The sequence below is a fragment of the Schistocerca gregaria genome, chromosome 3 (assembly GCF_023897955.1).
Source record: "Schistocerca gregaria isolate iqSchGreg1 chromosome 3, iqSchGreg1.2, whole genome shotgun sequence".
NCBI lineage: Eukaryota > Metazoa > Arthropoda > Insecta > Orthoptera > Acrididae > Schistocerca > Schistocerca gregaria.
The window spans coordinates 827,779,462-827,806,172 of NC_064922.1; positions in this window are offsets into that span (position 1 = coordinate 827,779,462).

Sequence of the window (26,711 nt, forward strand, 5' to 3'; positions counted from 1 at the left end):
CTTTACCAGGATATAGGTTGGATGGCAGCTTTTCTAGGAGCTCTTTGCGGTGTGTGGGACTAGCCATGTATGTGAAAAACGGTATCCCATTTGAGTCATTTGATGTTTCGTAGTACTGCACTGAAAAGGTGTTAGAATGTTGTGCAGGTGTGGTTAAATTTAGTACAGTTAAACTGCTAACTGTTGTTATTTATAGATCACCAGAGTCCGATTTCACAACATTTTTGCTAAAGCTAGAGGAGATTCTTGGTTCACTTTATAGGAAATACAAAAAGTTAGTTATATGTGGTGACTTCAATATTAATTGTATAAGTGATTGCGCAAGGAAAAGGATGCTGGTAGACCGTAATTCATATAATCTTATGCAAACCATATTCTTTCCAACGAGAGTGCAAGGGAACATTATAACAACCATAGACAACATTTTTGTTCATTCCTCATTACTAGGGGGGCATTCTGTTAGCAAAAAGGTGAATGGCCTTTCAGATCATGATGCACAAGTTTTAACTCTAAAAGATTTTTGTGTTGCAACACATGTTAAATGTAGTCATCAGCTGTTTAGGAAAACTCATCCAGTTCCTGTATAGGCCTTTGTAAACATTATCAAGGAACAAGAGTGGCAAATGGTTTATAATGCTGATACAGTAGATGACAGATAAATATAACGCTTTCCTCAAGACTTTTCTCGTGCTCTTTGAAAGTTGCTTTCCGTTAGAACGTTCAAAACAGGGTACTAGCATAAACAGGCAGCCTGGATGGCTGACTAAAGGGATAAGAATGTCCTGTAGAACAAAGTGGCAATTATATCGAAACTTTAGATACAGTAAAAATCTAAATGCAGCAGCCCATTACAAACAGTATTGTAAGGTGCTTAAAAAAGTTATTAGGGAGGCAAAAAGTATGTGGTATGCAGATAGAATAGCTAAGTCTCCGGATAAAATTAAAACCATATGGTCAGTCGTAAAGGAAATGGCTGGTCTGCAGAGAAAGGTCGAGGATAAAGAATCAGTGCGTAGTTGGAATGTCTGTGTTACTGATAAGTCCCATATATGTACAGTATTTAATAATCACTTTCTGAATATAGCAGGTGAACTAAATGGAAACCTAGCCCCAACAGGGGATCATATAGCACTCGTAGAAAAAAGTGTTCTGAGACTGTTACCTGAAATGCTCCTCCATGATACTGACAAGAGGGAGATTGATTTAATAATTAAATCACTAAAGACCAAGAACTCTCATGGATAGGACGGGGTATCTAGCAGAATACTGAAGTATTGTTCTACGTATGTTAGCCCAGTACTTAGCTATATCTCTAACTTTTCCTTTAGAAGTTGTCGGTTTCCTGACCGATTAAAGTACTCGGTAGTGAAGCCACTTTATAAAAAGGGAGACAGGGATAATGTTGACATTGATAGACCTATTTCTATGTCATCAGTGTTTGCTAAAGTTATCAAGAAGGTTGTATATATAAGGTTACTGGAGCATTTAAATTCACATAATTTGCTGTCAAATGTTCAGTTAGGTTTTAGAAATGGTTTAACAACTGAAAATGCTGTATTCTCTTTTCTCTGTGATGTTTTGGACGGAGTAAATAAAAGGTTGCGAACGCTAGGTTTTCTCTTTGATTTAACGAAGGCTTGACCACAAAATATTACGGCAGAAGTTAGACCATTATGGAGTAAGGGGAGTAGCTTACAATTGGTTCGCCTCGTACGTATGAACAGAAAGCAGAGGGCAATTCTCCGCAATATTGAGAGTGGTAGTGATGTGCAGTCCCTATGGGGCACTGTTAAGTGGGGCGTTCCCCAAGGGTCGGTGCTAGGGCCACTGCTGTTTCTTATTTATATAAATGATATGCCTTCTAGTGTTACAGATGATTCAAAAATATTTCTGTTTGCTGATGACACCAGCTTGGTAGTGAAGGATCTTGTGTGTAATATTGAAACAGTATCAAATAATGTAGTTCAATAAATAAGTTCGTGGCTTGTGGAAAATAATTTGATGCTAAATTACAGTAAGACTCAGTTTTTACAGTTTCTAACTAACTCACAATTGAACAAGAACCGGTATTTTGATCAGACAGAATGGGCATATTATAAGCGAGACGGAACAGTTCAAGTTCCTAGGCGTTCCAATAGATAGTAAGCTGTTGTGGAAAGCCCATGTTTAGGATCTAGCTCAGAACCTAAGTGCTGCTTTATTTACGATTAGAACAGTATCTGAAATAAGTGACACTTCAACACGAAAAGTGGTCTACTTCGCATATTTTCATACGCTTATGTCATTTGGCACTATTTTTTGGTGTAATACTTCTGATTCGAAAGAGTATTTTTGGCTCAAAAACGGGCTGTTCGAGCTATATGTGGTGTAAGTTTGGGAACCTCTTGTCGACCCCTATTGAAGAGTATGGGAATTCTGACATTGCCCTCGCAGTATATATTTTCTTTAATGTCGTTTTTTGTTAGCAATATTAGCTTATTCCCAAGAGTTAGCAGGTTCCACTCAGTTAATAATAGGCCGAAATCAAATCTGCAGATGGAACGCACTTCCTTGACTCTTGAGCAGAAAGGAGTGCACTATTCTGCTGCATCCATTTTCAATAAGCTACCACAAGAACTTAAAAAACTTAGCAGTAGCCCAAACGCTTTTAAGTCTAAACTGATGAGTTTCCTCATGACTCACTCCTTCTGTTGTGTCGAGGAGCTCCTGGAAGAGCTGAAAAATTAAGCAAATTCCAGTGTTACATTGTTGGTTTTCTTTATTTAAACTTACGAATTGTCACCTGAATAAGTTTCTCGTATTTCATTTTATCTGTTTCTACTATCGTGTTATAATTTCATGTACTGACTCGTTCCATGACCATTGACACTTCTCCTTAATTTGGACCCACGGAACAATAAATTAATAAATATTTTAGTATCGATATTATAATCGATAAGTATAAGTTCTGACTGTACAGCTAAAATAATTTTTTTCCAAAAACATTTGAAATTACTAATTTTTTGCGCAATTAAAATTTCTATCATTAATTACGCAATTATGTACTGTTTATTATGTTTATTTATGGATTCATTTATTAAATAATAATCGGAATTAGTAATGAAACAAAAACTACTAGGAAATCATTTCTTAAGAAAAATTTTAATCTCTTTGGACTATCGTTATCTCCGCAGATGTGAGAGTCGTAATCTTGCCTCTGATGTGATCGGGCGTATTTTTGTATAACAGTTGCGAACAATGTAACTTCGGCTTTATTAATGTCAAAATTCAAAATATATATGATGTACTAAAATGTGTGTAAATCAGTGAAAAGTATATTTATGTAAAAAATTCTGCAACAACAGTCTTCGAATTTATTTAGTTCAAACCTACCGTGAGGACCTGAAGATTATCATCTTCAAGAACCAGGCCACTAGACAAGAAGAACTGGAGCCATCTCAACCTGACAAGCTAAGTAAAGTTGAAAGTTGATTGTAATACTCGCTCCTGTCAAATCTTCTTAAAAGACTTTGCTTATTAATTATTTTGACTGGGCAGTGGTTAATATGGACAATAGGTGGAAGTAGGAATGAGGGGGAAGATTACACACTGTCAGTTAATTGTGATCTCCCTGTGTGGGTCGATCTCACTCGTAATTTTCATGTTATGTGGTATCACAAAGGAGCCTTTCCCGATTCACTACACCTTCAATGATGATTTTTTACTTAGAAGTCTCCCGTTTCAGCACCTACAAAGCAGAACAACGGTATTAGTGACTCATCTGTAAAAGAAGAACATATGCTCCCACAGACTTTTTTGTAGTTCTTTTTGAGGTCTTATATTCAATACCAAGTCACAGCATTTTACCTAATAGTTTAGGCTGCATATTTATTGCAGTAGAGTGCAATGGCAGCCCACTTTCTTCCTCTTGATTTAAAATTATCGCCACTGCGTATTGCATATGTTACGAAAATTATATAAATAGGTATTAAGAAATAAGCAATGAAAATATGTGTAAATTAAAAAAAAAATCACATAATTGAGTGTGTGAAAAAGATCTCGTGTTGCGGTTTCGTGTTTCGGCCCGGAAAATATTTTGAGAATGCAGAGATAGAAAGTCGAACATACCGCGTCTGCTAGTAATATATTGAGGTTGGAAAGCATGAAATAAAACTTAAACAGAAAATGTAAAGAAACCTCTTACACAAAAAGTTATTTACATTAAACCTGAAGAGGCAATACATATAATTTTCTGTTTTCTTTATTTTTTTAGATATTTTGTGTGTGTGGTTTCCTTAAATGTTTCATTTACGTCTTTTCATATTCAGTGGTGAATTGCACGTTTTGTGCAGCTTACGGAATTTGTGATGAAGTGGAGCCGCCTCATCTTTTGTTTCATTGAACGAAATAATCATGCCATCTACATAACTGATCAACTAGCGCTGCTCGATCAGTGAAAAGCTTATGTTGTACACGGTTAAGAAAATGTCAACGATGTTCCTGTCAGGCTATACCCCATAGCTAAACCTATATTTTGCTTGGAGATTTTACCATTAAAGGTGAAGCACTTATAGTATAAGGTTAGTTATAAAAGTTCAACACAAGAAACACTTCCTCTGCCCTGATGAGTCATTTTAAAATTAAGAACAGCTATAAAAAAATTTCAGATGTACGAGAAATAAATTCAATACGAAATTTATAAAGTTGCCAAATGTGTTTTGCTCTGGAGTACAGTGAGTAGCCGTTCAGATGAATGAAGCGACTCGAGAATGTCACTGACGCTGCTACTGGCTTTATTGAAAGTGCTTATCTGTTAACTTTAGGATGTTTCTTAGGTCCAGGTGCGTACGTGCTCCTCTCTCTGTGTGTGTGTGTGTGTGTGTGTGTGTGTGTGTGTGTGAGAGAGAGAGAGAGAGAGAGAGAGAGACAGACAGAAAGAGAAAGAGAGTGAGTGACTGGTAACTCTACTGAGACAAATGTGTTTGTGGACAAGTCGTTCTCTGCGGAACATTTTCACTCTGATTGCTACAGTTTAAATTTTTCATTTTGTCTTGGATTTTATTACTTTGTGAAAAGAAGAATACCATTCGAATTAATACTGAAGTATCACCCTTGCCATGCTGTCGGTCGTTTCCCCTGGTATCCCCTCAGGAAGATACTTATATCGACTTTGAACCATGTCTACTAGCACAGTGGTTTCTTCGTCAGTTATATACTAAAACATCCCTTAGTAAGTAATCTCTAATCGAAACTACTCAGCGGCATTTTCATTTCCGTAACTCGTTTTGAGCCATACTGGTCGAAAGAGCCTGTATAATCATTTGATATATTTAGAGGGGAAAATCATTTCACTACGTAGAGTTTTGAATCGGACTGAAAGTAATCATGGTAAGATCAGCTTTTTTTTCAATCAAGAGTTTATGTTTCAGAGTAAGTTGCTTCGCCGTTAGATGAAATTCAGGTGGGAGAAGGTTTCGATGAACTGGTGTCACTTGTGGGTGATGTGGTACGAACATCCACTGGTTTGAAGATGGAAATCCCGAGCGTTTATGTCCCAGAAGCGGCTCCACACACTTACGTCAACGGTACCTGACTCGATGGTAATTGGCAGTAGGCTCGGCAGGTCAGGTGTCGTTGCACAGTGTATTAGAGATAAAAACGAAGAGGTTTGTAGTCTTCCAGGAACAGACACAGGAATAGATGGTGTTTCAAAATGAATAAGCGGGTTTTAATGCTTGGTAGCATTTGTTACATTCAACCTACAATTATAAATAACACATCACATGAAAGAGCAACGCAAACAGATTTGTCTGTATACACGTACGCAAAGGGAAGAGTATGGAACGACGAAGAATGAATGAAACACATCTTAAACGAGTGAGAGTAGTCCCGAGAAATCAGTTCGTCGTTGTCGTTCGCAGTTGTTACAAGCTCTAAAGCCTACATACTACGGTTTATGTGCCGGCTTCACAAACGAAATTTTTGCTGTATGAGATGAAGATTTTCTGGATCTCGTCGTCTCCAGTGGCGAGTCGACATTTCACTTACAAGGAAATATGGAGACACGTAATGTGTGTATCTGGGGTAGGCAAATCCCCACGAAATGGTACAGTTGCAACGAGATCCTCTCGACTTTTTCGGTAAAGCAACTGTAGCTGCACAATGGTGCACAATGGTGCGCCATCTCACTGGCATAATTCAGCACGCGACTGAGCGGGCCGCTGTGGCCGAGCGATTGTAGGCGCTTCAGTCCGGAACCGCGCTGCTGCTACGGTCGCAGGTTCGAATCCTTCATCGGGCATGGATGTGTCTGATGTCCTTAGGTTAGTTAGGTTTAGATAGTTCTAAGTCTAGGGGACTGATGACCTCAGATGTTAAGTCCTATAGTGCTCAGAGCCATTTGAACCGTTGAACCCGACCGCTGGATTGGCCGCAAGGTTCGAATTTTCCATCGGGCGTGGATGTGTGTTATGTCCTTAGGTTAGTTGGGTTTAGGTAGTTCTACGTCTAGGGGACTGATAACTTAGATGTTAAGACCCATAGTGCTCTGAGCCATTATGAACGATTGAACCCGACCGATCGATTGGCCGCAAGGCTTTGGATGACAGAGTTAGTGTTGTATGATCTTCATGTTCAAGCACAATCTGACCCCATGTGATTTTTGCGTTTGAGGGTTTGTCCTCTGCTACCAGCTGATCTATCCGACTTCAGAAACAGCACTGTTGATGTAATCACTATATACATAGTAATTAAGGTTTTGGAAAAACTCGCCTATCGACTTGATGACCAACGATGGTGCTCACATCGAACACTTTTAAGAGAAGCTGTTATAGTTGCACTTTCATTTGATATATTATTTATAATTGTAAGTTAAATGTAATAAATGCTACAAAGCCTTAAAATCTGTATATTCATTTTGAAATACCCTGTATAATGGTAATATACTCTCATGAAGAGAATTATAAGTTACAGGAGGTTGAGAAGAGGAATCCACTGAGCTCTAATATGCTAATGAGTTAGCCTTTCAGCCAGTAACATAATAATGTGAAGTTTTTTTCTGATACCACCTGTAACAAGATTCCCCAAGTGGATCCGCAGTTCGGCCAGTTTGGAGTAATTGTAACCGAGCTGTGTGTTGCCTGCTGGCGTTTAGCAGAAGCAGAAGTAAAATTTAATTCAATTTAATTTAACATGGGAAAATTTTCTGCAAAGTTTAGTTTCGTGGGACTGACGTTACATATTCGTTTCACCTCTAGGGTTTCAAATACAAGTTACAGATAGAGAAAAACGTGAAATAAATGATAGCTTCACGGGTCAACGGACACCACTCAATAAACTGTGTTGGCTGCCTGAATACCGATGCAGCGGGAACATCAAAGAAGATACCCAGGCCCACAGTAGGAAACGCTGATGCTGACGTATTATCGGTAAAAACAAATACACAGAAACTGCATCTCGAATTCCAGTAACGGGCATACACAACGCACTTCTAACATGTAAAACAATTTCTCCAGGAGAGCAGTCGTTGAAATTCGTAACATGAAACTCCCCTTTACTCTTTGTGATACAGTTTAATCTTGCTAATGCATCAGTCACTTCTAGTGTTCAGTTAAAAAACTATACTGAGGTTTTTTTAAACCCAACTCCCGAAATATGAAGGTATTTTCGCTGGCTCGCTCTTTACTATTTGCTTTGTTTTACTATTACTCGCGTAACAACCAATATATGAGATAAAATATGCTTCTACGAGAAGAGCCCCGAAATACCTTTTAGTGATATTGTGCTATGACTTTCTTTGGATCATTAATTTTCAACAAACAAAATATATTATGTTCTTATTATTCTGTATCTGGCTTTCTATTAAAGGAACATTTTTTCGTTTCTGTAACTCGCCACAAAGTTCAACGTATCTTACTTACTTTACAGTTATTGAAAGGGTTAGTGAAAATTACTTCGTTATCGATACTGATGTTACAGTACGCAATCATTGTTCAACATCAAAATTTTGCAGTGGATTTTTGTTAACAGTAAAACACCAATAAGTACCACGACTAACACGAGAACATGAGACTATTGCCATAGAAAGAGATGTTTTTACTACAAGGTTGGCCAGACAGGAACTACACTCAGCAAGATTTCTTTTATGTTAGGAAGGTAAATTATCTTTTTACACTGTTAATAATATATTATCAGCAGCCCGCGTCAACCAGTAAAACACATCATAAAATCTGCTGCTTTGCTCTGCAATTCCGAAAGCTGAAAGAAATAATTTTACTTCACTATTACCTGCCCGCTTCTTTGCGGTATGATTGATTTCATTTAATGCAGCTTGACTGCGCCGCGGCAGCGGCTCGTTCGTTCGTAGCGCAGCTGTGCGCCACGAATAATATTTAAATAACTGAAAATTTCTTAATGGGATGGGATAAAATACCAGGCAACCTTATTACAAATCATAATGCGAGGTTTCACTAAGTAACCCTATTCAAAACATTTAAACAAATCAAGTTATTACACACCTTTCCGAAGCTATGTCTAATGGCGTCCCTCTCAGAATCTTGACAAAAGAATGCTACGCAAGCGTACAATATAACATCACAGGCTCTTCCTACTCACGTAACTCCAAGAAGACGACACAGAAATTAATGTTCGTTCTGTACTATTTATAGTAGTCACATATTCTCATCTTTGTTTGATATTTAAAAAGTACTCGCCGACACAGATATTATCTAAATAAAAAACACCAGTACATAATTCTATACAAGAACAAAACATGACACATAATTCTTTCTCTTTACTAGATAATATGTCTTTTGCTAAGAGACGTTACAGTATTTAGGATGACAAGGAGGATCACTGTAAAAGTCATATAAAAGGCTTCATGTTTACAGACTGTATTAACAATTCACAATCTCCTCTGGTATCCAGATGCTTTACCTCCTGTCGAAAGCGCAGCGTCCGCTGATGAGTGTCGTATGACCCTGTATGATGATAGGCAGTATACCCCTTTCAGCTCACGTGAAGGGAAATTAGACATATAATCTCTAAATCATAAAGTGTAAATGTGGTTAACGAAACATACTGCTGTGGGTTATTTCCCTTCACTGTAATCACAGTACTTTGATCTGATAATGGTCCAGCACGAAAAACACCTTACTAAAATATTTAAATACTGATGTAGCTCAAGGACAGAATCTGTACGTAATATTGCATAAGCTGAAGGACTCATCACTATATTCTGCACAAACTATTGCATGAAAACGTCAGTGTGCTTATTATGAAAATCTGCCACAGCAGATATCCGTCCTAGCACCATCGAAGAAACTTTCATAACTTCAGAGTTAGTACATGCAGAGAGAGGGATATTTATTACTGATACTTGCGACAAACTTTAGAGGAGTGAACTATTTCGTAACGTGCATCGGAGATGATCAGTGAAATGACAAAGGGGATGTTGGTAAGAGGTGCGTCCAAGATGGCGTCGAGTAACATGTGCTTCTAGATTAAAGACAAACGATAAACAAATGACTGAGGAGAGCACAAATGACTAACTACAAAACTGAACTGATACTGTGTATTAAGCTCAAAATAAATCAAATTGTAGATATACACTGAATAGCACAAAGAAATGGTACACCTGCCTGATATCGTGTAGGTCCTCCATCGAGCACACAGAAATGCCGCAACACGACGTGGTATGGCCTAGACTATAGTCTGAAGTAGTGCTGGAGGGAATTGACAACATGATTACTGCAGGGCTGTCCATAAAGCCGTAAGTGTACGAGGGGGCGGAAATCTTTTCTGAACAGCACGTTGCAAGGGACCCCAGATATCCTGAATAATGTTAATGTCTGGGGAGTTTGGTGGCCACCAGGAGTGTTTAAACTCATAAGAGTATTCCTGGAGCCACTCTGTAGCGATTCTGAACATATGCAGTGTCACATTGTGCTGCTTGAATTGCCCAAGTCCGTCGGAATGCACAATGAGCCCGAATGGATGCAGATGATCAGACAGGATGCTTACGTATGTGTCACCTGTAAGAGTAGAATCTAGACGTATGAGGGATCCAGTATCACTCCAGCTACAAGGGTCGCACACCATTGCGGAGCCTCCAACAGCTTGAACAGTCCCCTGCTGACATGCAGGGTCCATGGATTCATGAGGTTGTTTCAATACCCGCAAACGTCCTTCAGTTCGACACAATTTGAGACGTGACTCGACCGACACGGCAACATGTTTCCAGACATAAACATACCAATGTCGGTGTTGAGGGGCCCAGGTGAGGCGTAAAGCTTTGTGTCGTGCAGTCATCAAGGGTACACGAGTGGGCCTTCGGGTCCGAAAGCTGGTATCGATGATGTTTCTTTGAATGGTTCGCACGCTGACACTTGATGGCCCAGCATTGAAATCTGCAGCAATTTTCGGGAGGATTGCACTTCTGTAACGCTGAACGATTCTCTTCAGGCGTTGCAGAATCTTTTACCGGCCCACAGCGATGTCGGAGATTTAATGTTATCTGGATTCCTGATATTCATGCTATTCTCGTGAAATGGTCACATGGGAAAATCTCCACTTCATCGCTACCTCGGAGATGATGTGTCTGATCTCTCGTGCGCCGACTGTAACACCACGTTCAAACTAACTTAAACCTTCCATTGTGGTAGCAGTAAGCGACCTAACAACTGCGCCAGACACTGTTTGTCGTATACAGCCGTTGCCGGCCTTGCACCCTATTCTGTAATCTCTGTAATTGAATGCGCATGCCTATATCAGTTTCTTTGGCACTTCAGTGTATATCACACGGACTTTACAACATTTGCAAATACGAATCTAACTTCTAACAAACACAGAAATGCAAATTATCTATAAACGTCTTCCAGTGACATATGAAAAAAAAAACTAAAATGCAAGTGAGAATGACGAAACTGAGTGCACTGAAACACTACAACACGCTCCTGTAATCAGTTTCCATCATATGGAAGGTAACTGATCTCTGAGTCTACGTAATATCAAACAGCTAAATATGAACCCATGCTCGAAATTCATGACCAATACAGTATGCGAAATTAATGCAGCGTTACGCCACGTTGTAATGTGGAGCTTGTACGGTCTGGTTCCAGTGTAGCACAATGACGTCGTAGGACGTGAGGTTCCGTGATTGTAGTTACCACCTACTATTAAGTAAGAGGACGTAATCAGAGTGCAAGAGAGCTTTTTTGGGAAGCTGACGTGACGCAAAAATCTATCCAGCCTTTCTGAAGGGTGAAGTTTGGCAATACTTCAGTTACGGCTAGCCTTCTTCAGGAGCTGACTACACGAGAAGAGCCGAGCATTGTGTCCCAAAGGCTGCTACAGACTGTTCTCTCTTCCGGGAACAGGTGAGAGAGGTGCTGTTGTGGGAGAAGTACTGGCCAGCAAAGTCTCTTGAGAGCCCCCATACCAGACTGTCATTCTCAGATGTTCACAGATGTACAGCAACAATGTCAAGGTACGAAACTGATGCCAATCCCTGATGTCCTCATTACCTACTGACTCCGAGGTGGAGTCTACTGTAGAGCATTTAGTCATGTGTCAAGGACTCTACCTCCACTAGCAACATGCAACTGCCTGTTCTGGGGACTGACTTACCATCTTCGCACTGGTGGGTTCCCCTCTGGGTGACTATCTCCCGCTCACGACCACCTTTTTAGTGGGACAGCCGTTCAAGCATGGGCAGGAATAGGCCAAGTCTCTTCATCACTGCAAACCAGTTCTTGGAGGTTTACATCGACGCTGATCTTCGTGTAGGACGGATACATGCCTAAGATGTTGAGCATGTTGGGGCTACAGTCTGAGAACCGTCTTACCTTGTGCTGTTCTGTGCACCCTGAGTTGGCCCAGCAGCCTGGACGGGGCTGCCACACATCGACAGCTGACCGCAGGCTCTTCCAGCAGTGGCCATCCTGCTGACTCCTGAAAATGACTGCTTAAGGATGTCGTTTTCCAGGCGTTCCTGATGACGATGGCTCGCTGACGTCTGCGTCTCCGTACGTCATCCTGGAGTCGACGATCTCTTCTCCAGCGCCGACTACACCTGAGTATCTGACAATAATAACAACCTAAGTCACCAGGAATGTCATACTAGAGGGCCGCCGCTCGCGTTAAGTTCCGTCCATCACTCTGCCACTTTGTCCTGGGGGAGAAGGCAGCATTACTTCCTGACCATCACAGAGCCATTTTTCTCCGCCACAGTGGAGATCACATCCCTGGCCTCAACAGCAGTTCAAATGTAAAGTTACTAATATCTGCCACCCGAAATGTCTTACATATTGCTTGTCAATAAACACTGCAAATAACTGCAACTTTTTCACCGAATCTCCAAGTACAGTCACTATCTCAGATCAAATTACAACTTAGGGCTGCCACGTCCAGTTAACCACCTAACGCCTGACTGGCTGCAATCGAGTGGAACCCACCACTGGCGAAACACTTAGCTACAGCAGTGCTTCGGGAATAGATAACTCAAAGAGCTTGCACGACATATCGATAACGATTACAAGATACCTTTGCAAAATGTACTCAAAGATTACTACGTGAACCAAAGAAATCAAAACTGTGAGTAAAATGGAAGTTCTGTTTAACACGCCACTTCCAAGATTCATCAGAGATCACTGTTCATCCTACGTAACCAACCTGAACACAAGAGTTGCTTCTAGTCCTCTTTGAACAGTGGACTGTTGGTAAGCAGGATATATTGGTTCATGCAGTAGCATAATGTTAGCTTGTCCACCCTTGGAATGTAATACGTAGTATGATTTCGGAAAGTCATTGGTAAGGTTAGAGAGTTATGATGCATCTTATGTCTACGCCTAAGCTGCAAAGTTCCAGTAAATTATGAGGCAGTGATTTGCTCACACGCAGCTGGGGATCAACAGCGTTCTAGATGTGTTCCATCTGGTTTAGATAGGGCTAATTTGGAGGATCAGTTCATCATGACTCCCCTCAAACCACTGTAAGCACTTTCGTGGTCTACTGACAGAGAGAGAGGTATCGAGCTGGAAGATGCCATTGCCATTTGGGAATACATCAAGCATTTCGATATTCCAGTGGTCCACAATAATGCTCATGTGGTTCACAGCTGTCATGGTGCGTCCGACTGCTACCACACAACCCTTTGATGCCCAGGTTAATATTCCCCATAACATAATACAGCTCACAAAAGCCTGCGTCTATAGCGTAGTGCATGTTTAGAGCAGCCGTTCTCCTGCATGACAGCGTATCTGGAATCGACCACTGGCCTGGTGTAACAAGGAAAATGATTTATGAAACTAGGCCACAAGTTTCCGTTGATCCTCGGTCCATTGGTCCATTGGCTGCTATGAATTAATAAACAATGTCCCTGCTTAGAGATGCAAACATGTAAGAGATGTTCACTGAGGAGTCCGGTGTTGAACAAATTCTGTTCTAGATTTCTTCCATATGGTTCAGATCAGGTGAATTTGATGGCCGAGTCATAATATTAGTTCACCATCAAGCTCCTCAAACCACTGTAAGCACGTTTATGGCCTACTGGCACAGTGTTATCCAGCTGGAAAATGCCATTGCCATTCGAAAATACATCAAGCATTAAGGTCTTGTCCACAATAATGCTCCCGTAGGCCACAGCTCATATGGTGCCTTCGATTACTACCACAGGACCCTTCGACACCCAGCTGAATGTTCCCCATAACTTAATACAGCTCAAAAATGCCCGTATCCATAGCACAGTGTATGTTTCAAGCAGTCGTTCGCCTGGATGACAACGTAATTGGAATTGAGCATGGACCTGGTGTAACAAGGAACATGATTTATTCAACGATTCCATTGATCCTCGGTCCATTAGTCCAGTGGCTGCTACATCGTAATTAACGATGCCCCTGCGTCGAGATGGGAACGTGTTAGAATTGTAGGCTGAGGAACCCAATGTAGAACAAAGTGCGATGATCGGTGTGCTCAGAAAATTTCTGCCTACGTCAGCTCTGTACTTTGTCGTCAGATGTGACCCAGATCTCTTCCTATACTGCTTTACATAGAGGTCGAGCCTCCGGCCTTTTCATTATTTGATGAGGAGTGGATGCAAAGCATCTTGTCATCTTTGACTAGTTTCACTGTCATCAACAACCTTCCAGAAATGCTGACGACAGTGGCATGTAAACAGCCAAGCAGCAGGGGAACCTTTTCAGAGATGCTCGCTCTCAGGTACCGGACCATAACAATATGCACTTTGCCACAGTTGTTTATGTTGGTAGATTCTGCCTTTTGCGGTGCAAACCATCCATAGAATGATTCCTGATTCGCCTCTGCTATTCGGAAAGTGAGATCCGATCGGTCTAAAATGGAAACCACAGTGAAAATGAAAAACTTTCATTCACAACAGTTAGCCACACCCTTCTAAATAGTCGCCACTCCGACTTAGATATTTGTCGTTCGGTTGTACAAACTTTCCTGTACCCTCGTCACAAAAAGCAGCCACCTGTGCTTTCCGCCAATTCTCTACGCTGATCTGCCTTTCGTAGTTTGTGCCAGAATGTTGTCTTCATAGCCAGCGAATCATGTGAGCAGAGATGAACAATGGAGGGAACTAATTGAGGGCTGTATTGTGGGTAATCAAACACTTCCCATTCAAAACGCTGCAGGAGCGTCTTCATTGCCCCTGCACAATGCGACTGAAAATTGTCTTGAAGAAACAAACGCAAGACATTTATGTTATATGGGCTATATTGCTTCAGGTGAAATCTCTCACCGGGTCCACATACTTCGCGGGAGACACTGTTGTTTTAGGCATTTCTATGTGATCACTTTACGCTCTGAACTGAAAAGAGCGACATGAAGCGATCGAGATGCGCACTGAAGACACTGCCCAACACACCTGTGCAAAGTTCCATCGGATTTTCAGAGTGGTTTCAGTTTCGCCCTAATCGGACCTTTCTTTCCGAATATTCGTTGTTTATTTTTATTATCGCGTTATAGGCCCGCAAATTCTCCAGCCGACTTCCAATCTAGCGGTGGACAATGCCATAATTTTATCATGTTTTAATGACTAATGAAAACCACCTCAGCTATGTAATTAAGCATTTATTATTTTACTACGACTGGTTTCGTTCTGCAGTTAAAAAATAGGAAATTGTGCTAAAAGTACAGAACCTTACTGAAAAAAATAAGAATCGCGTTGACAATAGTCTTATAGTACATACAGTACATTGTCATCCTGTTGTAATTTGTAATCATATGAGTGGTCCGGCTGTGGTATATTTCTCTCCTTTTTTGTACGTGTCCATACAGCCAACTCAACAGTGAAACGTCAGTTTTACTATACGAACATAAGGGCACAGAATATCCAGTCCCCAAGTGGAGAAAATCTCCCACCCGGCCATGAATCTAACCCGGGCCAGCGACATATGTAATGTTGAAGAAACAATGTTCACAAACATTCGGTCGACAGCTTGGCGAAAGTATGAAAAGCAGGCGCGAGAGAGCACGAGAGAGCTAAACAGATAAACGTAGCCTCTGTAGACGACGATAGCCGATAAGCAACAGAAAAATTTGAAGTACAGAAGTGACAAAGAGTAAAAAACCAGAACACAGTTAATCGAAGCATTTGAAAGATAGATACTAGGACAGGTTAAAAACACAATTATGTACCATGACAGGGGAACAGGCAATATTGCTTACACAAAACTACGAGGAACGTTCCAGAAGTAAGTTTTCGAAAGATAAGACAGTGGACTAAGTGACACAAACAAACGCCATAGGATTCCACACCCCCTGCTGGTTCAACGGCGGAAGGAGTATAATCGGAGGGGGAATAGCGCTTGCGCACAGTGCCAAGGAAGAGAGAGTAGCAGTAGAAGAGTGTGTCCGAAACACGAATCACGATGGGAGATAGACATGTACTGATATTGTGATCGCCAATGGAAGAGCGTGCTGTTAGCCGGTATGCATAGGCACGTGAGAGTGACGTGTTTGTCATCCATGTACCCCTAGGGACCGTCAGCGTCTCGTCAAACATTTGGCTGGTGCTGCATTTTCTGAGAAGGATTTTCACCTGTCCCTTGCACCGAAAGCAGCACTCTCGGCACGTCACTTCCAAACGGGCTGCTGAGGTGAAGCCTGCTGTACGACAATTCCTTGTATCGCAGCTCACTGGATTTTACCACAGTGGTTTCTTCAAAGTGATTGCATGCTACGACAAATGTCTCTTATATCGGTGGCGACTGTATTGATGAATAGTGCAAGGTGTATAGTTCATGATTCCAAGGTGTATCTGTCTTCTAAAATAAAGTTCTCGTGTGAAAAACAAAGTCGAAATTTACTTTCTGAACGTGCTTCGTGCATAGTCATTTGACATGTACGACAGTAGATGAATAACTTTAAAATACAGTTGCAAATTAATTATTTAAAATATATCGGGCATGCTAATTATGATCTTACAACACGATTATAAGTCGCGAATACCGTAGTTACAAAAGACCCATTCACACTGAAAATATAAAAGAGCTGAAGGAAAACTAGTGGTTTTCTTCGTATGTTGCTAATGATAATACAAGTGAACTATGTTAAACTTGATACAATTATTTACAAAGGAATAGAAGACGTGGCAGTGGTAACACAAAGCTGTATCGTTTCTAGCTTGATTAAGCCACACGTCTTTTTATGCAATCGATTGTGAAATAAATAACTACATATAGCATAACAGAACCGCTAGTTGTGATAATACAAAATGATCACAAAAGCCGCTACAATAAACAATTTGCTGTCACTGAACAGATAAAAGCACAAAAAAACATATTGTGTGTTACTAACAAAGTGAAAGCGGGCCTTGTTGAATTTGCTACTTGTCTGTACAGTGAAGAACAAACAGCATAGCTGACATTAGGTTGCACCGACATTATACAGATGAAAGTGTAACAGACTGAGTGAATGATTTTTAAGTAATTGCATACAGCATAGCAAAATACAGCAAATGTACTCACACCAATTGACCATGACTAATGAATAAACTCTACAACTAAAAACTGTGCTGTCATTGAACATGCGGAAGGCTAAAATAAATAAACTGGATAATTTCAGTCACGTGTAGACAACTGAAACCTGTTTGTGCTAGTCTTGCTACTACTGTTTTGATTCATCAGTTTATTTGACCATGCTTAGAGGTTCCAATGGTGAAATTTTTCGCATCTAAGCAAATGAATGTTCTTAAAATCGACATCTAGTTCGATACCGCGCAGTCCACCGTATGGTACGTGGCGGAGGGTACCCTGTACCACCACTTGTCGTTTCCTCTCTTATTCCACTCGCAAACAGAACGAGATGAAAACACTGTGTACATGCTTCCGTATGAGCCCTAATTTCGCGTATCTTATCTTCGTGATGCTCATCCGCAGCGTATGAAGGTGATAGTACAATCGTTCAGCAGTCAGCTTCAAAAGCAGGTTCTCTAAATTTTTTCAGGGGTAGTTCTCGAAAAGAACGTTGCCTTCCCTCCAGGGATTCAAATTTGAGTTCCCAAAGTATTCCCGTAACTCTTGTGCGTTGTTCAAATCCACTGGTAACAAATCTAGCAGGTCGCCTCTGAATTTCTTCGGTGTCTTCCTTCAATCCGACCTGGTACGGATCCCAAACACTTGATCATTACCCAAGAATAGGTCCCACCAGCGTCCTATAAGCGGTCTCTTTTACAGGTGAATCACTCTTTCCTAAAATTCTCCCAGTAAATCAAAGTTGACACTTTGCCTCCCCTACCACAGTTCTCACATGGTCGTTCCACCTCATATCGCTTTGCAACGTTATGCTCAGATATTTAAACGACTTGATTGCGTCAAGCAGAGCACCAGTAATACTGAAACCGTGCACTACAGGTTTCATCTTCCTATTCATTCTCATTAACTTACAGTTTTGGACATTTAAGGCTATCTGCCATTCATCACACCAACTGGAATTTGGTCTGAGTCGTATTCCATCTCCCTTACAGTTACTCCCTGAACTTCGAGACCTAACCGTACACCACGCCATCATCAGTAAACAATCACAGATAGGTACCCACCTTGTCCGCTAAATAATTTATGTGCCAAGAGAACGACAGCGGTCTTATCATACTTCCCCAGGGCTCTCCTAAAGAAAATTTGACTCTGTTGAACACTCGTCATCGTGGACAGCAGACGGGGTTCTATTATTTATTAGGTCACATATCTGTGATCTTATTCTATATGCTCGCCATCTTCGTTACAAGACTGCAATGGGGCCCCATTTCAAATGCTTTCGGGAAATGTAGAAATATGGAATCTGCCTATTGCCCTTCATTAATAGTTATCAGTATATCATGTGAGAAGAGCTCAAGCTGGGTTTCGCAGGAGTGATTTTTTCATAAACCGTGTCGATACGTAGACATAAGCTTCTCAATCTCAAGAAAGTTTATTATACTCGAACTTTGAATATGTTCAAGGATTCTGAACCAAACAGAAGTTAGGGATGCTGATCTGTAATTTTTCGGGTTCGTTCTTTTACTCCTCTTATATACTGGAGTCACGCACGCTTGTTTCCAATCACTAGGGATTTTTTGCTGGGAGAGAGATTCACGACAAATGCAAGTTAGGTAAGGGGCCAATGCCGTAGAGTACTCTTAGTAAAATCGAACTGGGATTCCAGCCTGTACAACATTCCTGTGTCGTAGCACAAGTGATCACCGATATGATCTTACGCCAGCGACTGCTGAATCATGTGGCGTCGATATTCAATAGAGTTAATATTGTATTCCTTCTGGTTTTTCAGTGGCGCAGCACTAATCTTACAGATAGCCAAGGATTACGAGAGTCTATTAAGGGGGTCAGTAAGCTGCATAGTATGTGGGCCCATCATTCACTGCACTTGGTGTACGACAACCGCCTTATAGGATTTTGGGAGAGATGTTTGTGACCTCTGACGTGCCGTTACATGCAATTAGACGTGTGGCTCCTTTTGCACCCTGCACGAAGGTGGTGGCACTGGGTGTTGTGGTTGCTCACCGGTTATTAACGGTCAACAACAAATGGTTAGCGATGCGCTACATTGTATCTCCAACGACCTGTTGTCGACGATGGTCTCTATCGGCAAAATACTGTATCTCACGTGCATGGAAACTGACACAGTCATAAGTGTAAATCTCCGTTAGTTATGGAAGGGAAACCTTCAGTTCGTTAGCTATTAAATGCGCCGATATTGTGCCTAGTCCCCATTCCTGTGTTCGACTTACTCGTAGGCGACCAGTGAAAAGGCTGATTTCTTATCAGTCACTTGACACGTCGGTGACTATAGAATCTCTTCTCGATCCAGAACAGGTGCTAATTCAATATTTAATGAGCGAAATTAGTATACTCCACGGAACAAATTCTGCATCAGCTGTTCTGAATCGCCTGTACGTCTCGAAGAGTAAAAGACGACTACTTGTTATCAGGTTTTGAATACAGCTGTTGTACACCGAATGAAATCATTAAATAGTGATTTCAATTGGGATCTGATTCTTTTCTACGTTTTAGCATTAACCATACTATTTGTAAATTGAAGGTACACATTTCAGATGCGCTAAAAATTAAGCAGGAGATCACTAGGTAATCACAAGTAGACGTAAAGCACCTGGGAAGACCTGATTAATGTCGTGGGGTGATCGATTAATTTCACACTACCGTAGCTTGACCCCTCCTATGAAATGAATATGGCTTCTCTGCATGTACGTGAGATCCTATGGCGAATAAGCCATATCTATGACGGGAACAGCATATCATCCCGCCTTCTTGTTAATGGCATTCTCGTATTAACTTAGGATTCTGAATAGCCTAATATTATTGTAGCTGAAGTAAGACCTTGTTGCGTACCTACAGTGTAGTTGCAAGCTACCTCTGTTGCTAATTATTAGTAAACCTACCTAAAGAATTACTGTTACCATTTAACAAACTTATCGCACTCTAAATGCCCTTTCTATCAGTCCAACACGTTGACGTTTACGACTTCAAACTTCGGTAACTGACAAATTTCTGTGAATTTTATGACTATAACCAGAGTGTCTGGACTGACAGATGTCTGTGCATAGACGATCAATTCTGTTGCGGATATTACACTCCTGGAAATGGAAAAAAGAACACATTGACACCGGTGTGTCAGACCCACCATACCTGCTCCGGACACTGCGAGAGGGCTGTACAAGCAGTGATCACACGCACGGCACAGCGGACACACCAGGAACCGCGGTGTTGGCCGTCGAATGGCGCTAGCTGCGCAGCATTTGTGCACCGCCGCCGTCAGTGTCAGCCAGTTTGCCGTGGCATACGGAGCTCCATCGCAGTCTTTAACACTGGTAGCATGCCGCGACAGCGTGGACGTGAACCGTATGTGCAGTTGACGGACTTTGAGCGACGGCGTATAGTGGGCATGCGGGAGGCCCGGTGGACGTACCGCCGAATTGCTCAACACGTGGGGCGTGAGGTCTCCACAGTACATCGATGTTGTCGCCAGTGGTCGGCGGAAGGTGCACGTGCCCGTCGACCTGGGACCGGACCGCAGCGACGCACGGATGCACGCCAAGACCGTAGGATCCTACGCAGTGCCGTAGGGGACCGCACCGCCACTTCCCAGCAAATTATGGACACTGTTGCTCCTGGGGTATCGGCGAGGACCATTCGCAACCGTCTCCATGAAGCTGGGCTACGGTCCCGCACACCGTTAGGCCGTCTTCCGCTCACGCCCCAACATCGTGCAGCCCGCCTCCAGTGGTGTCGCGACAGGCGTGAATGGAGGGACGAATGGAGACGTGTCGTCTTCAGCGATGAGAGTCGCTTCTGCCTTGGTGCCAATGATGGTCGTATGCGTGTTTGGCGCCGTGCAGGTGAGCGCCACAATCAGGACTGCATACGACCGAGGCACACAGGGCCAACACCCGGCATCATGGTGTGGGGAGCGATCTCCTACACTGGCCGTACACCTCTGGTGATCGTCGAGGGGACACTGAATAGTGCACGGTACATCCAAACCGTCATCGAACCCATCGTTCTACCATTCGTAGACCGGCAAGGGAACTTGCTGTTCCAACAGGACAATGCACGTCCGCATGTATCCCGTGCCACCCAACGTGCTCCAGAAGGTGTAAGTCAACTACCCTGGCCAGCAAGATCTCCGGATCTGTCCCCCATTGAGCATGTTTGGGACTGGATGAAGCGTCGTCTCACGCGGTCTGCTCGTCCAGCACGAACGCTGGTCCAACTGAGGCGCCAGGTGGAAATGGCATGGCAAGCCGTTCCACAGGACTACATCCAGCATCTCTATGATCGTCTCCATGGGAGAATAGCAGCCTGCATTGCTGCGAAAGGTGGATATACACTGTACTAGTGCCGACATTGTGCATGCTCTGTTGCCTGTGTCTATGTGCCTGTGGTTCTGTCAGTGTGATCATGTGATGTATCTGACCCCAGGAATCTGTCAATAAAGTTTCCCCTTCCTGGGACAATGAATTCACGGTGTTCTTATTTCAATTTCCAGGAGTGTATTTCTAAGATACAGGTGTTCTGAAGGGTTCAATGGCGGTTACGGCTGTTGCTTTCAGTCTACGTGTAGTGTACGCAGTTGAATTACTGCTTTCACAGTACACAATCAGACCGGATGTTTACATAACGGTAGTGGTAAGTTCATATCGGACCAAACTACTGAGGTCATTGGTCCCCAGGCTTACACATTAGTTAATATAACTTAAACTAACTTACGATAAGGACAACACACATACCCATGCCCGAGGGAGGACTCGAACCTCCGACGGGGGCAGCCGCGCTAATCGTGAGACGACACCTCAGACCGCGCGGCTACTCCGTTCGACTTTTAACCCTTTCGCGGCTACAGGAGCCGAGCGTCCTGGCTGCCCGGCCTGTTGACGGGAGGAAACGCAGTGTGCGCCTGGCCAGAGGGCGATGGACTCAGCCCTGTAGTCGCTGTATGCTACGGCACTGCAGGATTTCCGCGCCTTCCGGCGCATACAGAAACACTGTTCAGTAACGTTCTTCCTAAAAATAGTGTACCCTATATAGTCACAGTGGTTATAGATTCTGGTAACGACGAAAGAGAGCGAAACTAACCAACACTATCAGTTATATGTTTATTATGGGCTGAAAAACAGTTGCTTTAGAAAAGTGATGGGAATTTTTTAAATAGTAATTCCTGTAACCTTAGACTTACACCGTCGATGTATGTGTCTACAACATAATGAAATATCATTATATGTTTCAAGATGTATAGTTCAAAAGTGATTAGTGCACAGTGAAAATGCCTCAGTTTTGAACAATTCTTACTACTACCTTAATTAAAAATAATTACAGAAATTAAAAACCAAATTGTGTCATGTTTCCGGACTCAGAGTTAAACAAAGGATATATCTAGATAGGCCCACGACGTCGTTAGTAATTAAAGCCTAAAGTCGATTTTCCACAGTAAGAAATCGGATAGTAAACGTCCACCTTCACCTGGCTCGCTCTTTTTTTTTCAGCTCGTCACGTTCACTACTGTTTACTTTAGGGGTTTCCCATCCTTATTTTTGATGCATACTTTGGGCTTCCGCTGGCCAAGTTAGACCAATTTTTTTTTTACTTTTATTTACTTTACATGCAGAGAGCCACATCACACTTTTTGCATCTTACGCGTGTCATTTTGCGTTGTGAATGAGCAGTACATACTACACAGCGTCTGTGGGGAATCTCTTTCTTCTCCGTTGCTACGGGGACCCTGGATAATGACCCTCTTAATTCTGCAATCGGAAACGGCCTTTTCCTTGGTTGTCCATGAGATAGCACTTTTACTCGTTTGACAATGAAATTTATCAAGGAACTGACGGAGCATTTGTAAGTGCTATTTCGCTAGTGGTACCTTCTGTTGCTTTTATATTTCAAAAATAGTTTTTACATTAAACACACAAAAGTCAGTCAAATGAAAGAACACTTCGTTGTACCACTTCACTGTTTTCGGATGCACTGTACAGATGATAACAGAATGTCTTATCAACTGCACCCATTGACTTATTATGGCTGACAACACAGGTACGTTTCAATTTGTTTCTGCCCGTTCTATGTTGTTTTTTTTCTCATTCTGTTTTCACAAACTCTGATCCATTTATGGTGTAGGGCATCATGACTTCATTCTTGTCCGTCCACCTTAGTGCGATTAATGTTCAACAGAACTTGAACTGTAATTCCCCATTTTTCAACTCGTCTGGTACATTTATCATGGAGCCACAGGAATAATTCGGGGCTCCAATACCAATTGTCTAAAAAATATGACATTTGTAGAGGTATGGCAATAAAAAACTGACATCAACATCACCCGATTTTCCTCAATCAGTATTTCCAGATTCTATTCCCGTAGCGGCTCCAGTGTCGACACTATGATCCAAAATATAATTGATTTGTACGTCACAAAAGACGCAAATTTTAATGCCAAAAGTGATACATTTATTTGGTATGTACTGCTTAAATCGGCGCCGTTCTTTGAAAAGTACCAGACTTTCGTCGATCATTAGGTTTTCAAGGGGTACTGCTGCCACGTGTAATTTATTTTTTTGCGATCTACAATGAGGCGTATTTTTACAAGAATATCTTGACATGCGCTGGAATTTTCATTGATGTTCAATACACGCAGGATCAACTTGTACATTCCCTGGACATTCTGGTAGAAAATATTGGTGTTTTAAGCAAAGAATTTGTCGATTAAAATTCATTCACTTCTGACTTTTTACTTCTAGACATAAGCAGAGAACATGCTAGGAAGCAATAAAATTCTACTGGCTCTATATGCTTCCAACGTGCTAATCGCCTCGGTACTGTCGTCGGTTTTTCAGTAATAAATTTATGATAATTATTGATCTGTATACCGATGACAGAAACTAATTCCATGTATATGAAGAATAAAGAAAATTCTAAATGACTTGCTGACTCTTCTCAGTCTGCTTTTAACCTGCTAAATGTGTTCACAAAACTGTTTCGTTTCGTCACTGGATGACGAAGTTTAACTTCCGTCATCTTCTTTTCCGTCTTCAGAGGGAGAATCTTCTGTTCGTGACGTCGAGGATTCAGCAATACGTCCAGACTCGTCCAACTCTTCGTCGGAAGAAAGCTCCGAAATATCACTACAATCTTCGCCGCTAGTATTCATAAGAATATTCATGATTTCCTTGTGAGGTAAATTGCTTTCCTACGTGGCAAAGGCTACACATACGAACTCTGTCGTCTTACCGAAGAGAAAAGAGGACTATCCGATTGTTAGACTCATAAGCAAAAAGGGCCCAGAGGAGGTGAAAACTAACGCGGTTTCCTACTTTACAAAGAAGACCAGATAATGAGCCAGAAATGCGGACAACGGCGCTAAGCCGTTCTATTGTGTACGTTTACCTGCTCCCAAGCTCGGGCGTATATGAATGCCATTAGCCGTCTGGACTTTCCGCCTGCCGGTCATAAATGAATGCCCGTAGCCCTCTGGACTCCAGCCTACTGGGCGTACATCTACTCAGGTAGCCGTTTGGTTTTTCTACCTGCAGGGCATACTTGCAGGCCAGTAGCCGCGAAAGGGTTAAATAATGCTTTGCTAGCCACGGTTCACTATTCCGCTCCGTACATCTCAAAATTTCAGTATGAAGGTGCATGAGCATAGACTTTATTCTGAGACCCATCTGATTTTTTGTGTAAGACAGTAAGCCTGGACTAGTTGAATTCTGGATACGGGTGTTACCCAGCTATAAAATGAAGGATGCTGCCTCTTGGAATGACGTGAATTACTGCCAGGTGGCCAACTATGGTTCAGCTACACTCTGAAATATTTCATGAACTAGATTAATTTTACCTCGGTTGTTCCAATCGTACTGTCACAACTGAAAACCGCCATATTTCAGCTATACTCTCTCAGTAGGCTTTTAATTATGATGATCAATATTTACTAACCTTTACCTCCGTTTGTCTAGTAACATGACTCCAAATCGAGTACGTTAACATCTGCACACGAAGTATGCATAGCAGTCTACACTCGAGTTCTGCTGACGTTTCGTATTACAGAGGAGAAAAAAATTGTCAGTTTGTTATCTGTGAGGAATTTTATCAGTTAATGTCAGTAGCATATTTCATCACTGAGAAAAGAACAAGATGATAAACTTAACATAGCGTATTTTACTGTGCAAATATACGTTTTGTGCAAGGAAGAGGATGCTGGTAGACCTTCTTAATTCATGTAATCTTATGCAAACCGTATTCTTTCCAACGAGAGTGCAAGGGAACAGCAGAACAACCATAGACAACATTTTTGCTCGTTCCTCATTACTATAAGGACATTCTGTTAGCAAATATGTGAATGGCCTTTCAGATCATGATGCACAAATTTTAACTATAAAAGATTTTTGTGCTGTAACACGTGTTAAATATAGTCATCAGCTATTTAGGAAAGCTGATCCAGTTGCTGTAGAGACCTTTGTAAACCTTATCAAGGAACAAGAGTGGCAAGATGTTTATAGCGCAGATACAGTAGACGATAAATATAATGCTTTTCTCAAGACATTTCTCGTGCTCTTTGAAAGTTGATTTCCGTTAGAACATTCAAAACAGGGTACTAGCATAAACAGGTAGCCTGGGTGGCGGACTAAAGGGATAAGAATATCTTGTAGAACAAAGTGGCAATTATATCAAAACGTTAGAAATAGTCAGAATCCAAATGCAGCAGCACATTACAAACAGTATTGTAAGGTGCTTAAAACTGTTATTAGGAAGGCAAAAAGTATGTGGTATGCAGATAGAATAGCTAAGTCTCAGGATAAAATTAAAACCATATGGTCAGTCGTAAAGGAAGTGGCTGGTCTGCAGAGAAAGGTCGAGGATATAGAATCAGTGCGTATTGGGAATGTCCTTGTTACTGATAAGTCGCATATATGTACAGTACTTAATAATCGCTTTCTGAATATAGCAGATGAACTAAATGGAAACCTAGCCCCAACAGGAATTCCTATAGCGCTCTTAGAAAAAAAGTGTTCCGAGACTGTTACCTGAAATACTCCTCCATGATACTGACAAGAGGGAGATTGATTTAATAATTAAATCACTAAAGATCAAGAACTCTCATGGATATGACGGGGTATCTAGCAGAATACTGAAGTATTTTTCTCTGTATGTTAGCCCAGTACTTAGCTATATCTCTAACTTTTCCTTTAGGAGTGGTCGGTTTCCTGACCGATTAAAGTACTCGGTAGTGAAGCCACTTTATGAAAAGGGAGACAGGGATAATACTGACAGTTATAGAACTATTTCTATGCCATCGGTGTTTGCTAAAATTATCGAGAAGGTTGTATATACAAGGTTACTGGAGCACTTAAATTCACATAATTTGCTGTCAAATGTTCAGTTTGGTTTTAGAAATGGTTTAACAACTGAAAATGCTATATTCTGTTTTCTCTGTGAGGTTTTGGACGGATTAAATAAAATGTTGCGAACGCTAGGTTTTCTCTTTGATTTAACGAAGGCTTTTCGCTGTGTTGACCACAAAATATTACCGCAGAAGTTGGACCATTATGGAGTAAGGGGAGTAGCTTACAATTTGTTCACCTCTTACTTTAAGAACAGAAAGCAGAAGGTAATTCTCCGCAATATTGAGAGTGGTAGTGATGTGGAGTCCCTATGGGGCACTGTTAAGTGGAGCGTTCCCCAAGGGTCGGTGCTGGGGCCAATGCTGTTTCTTAT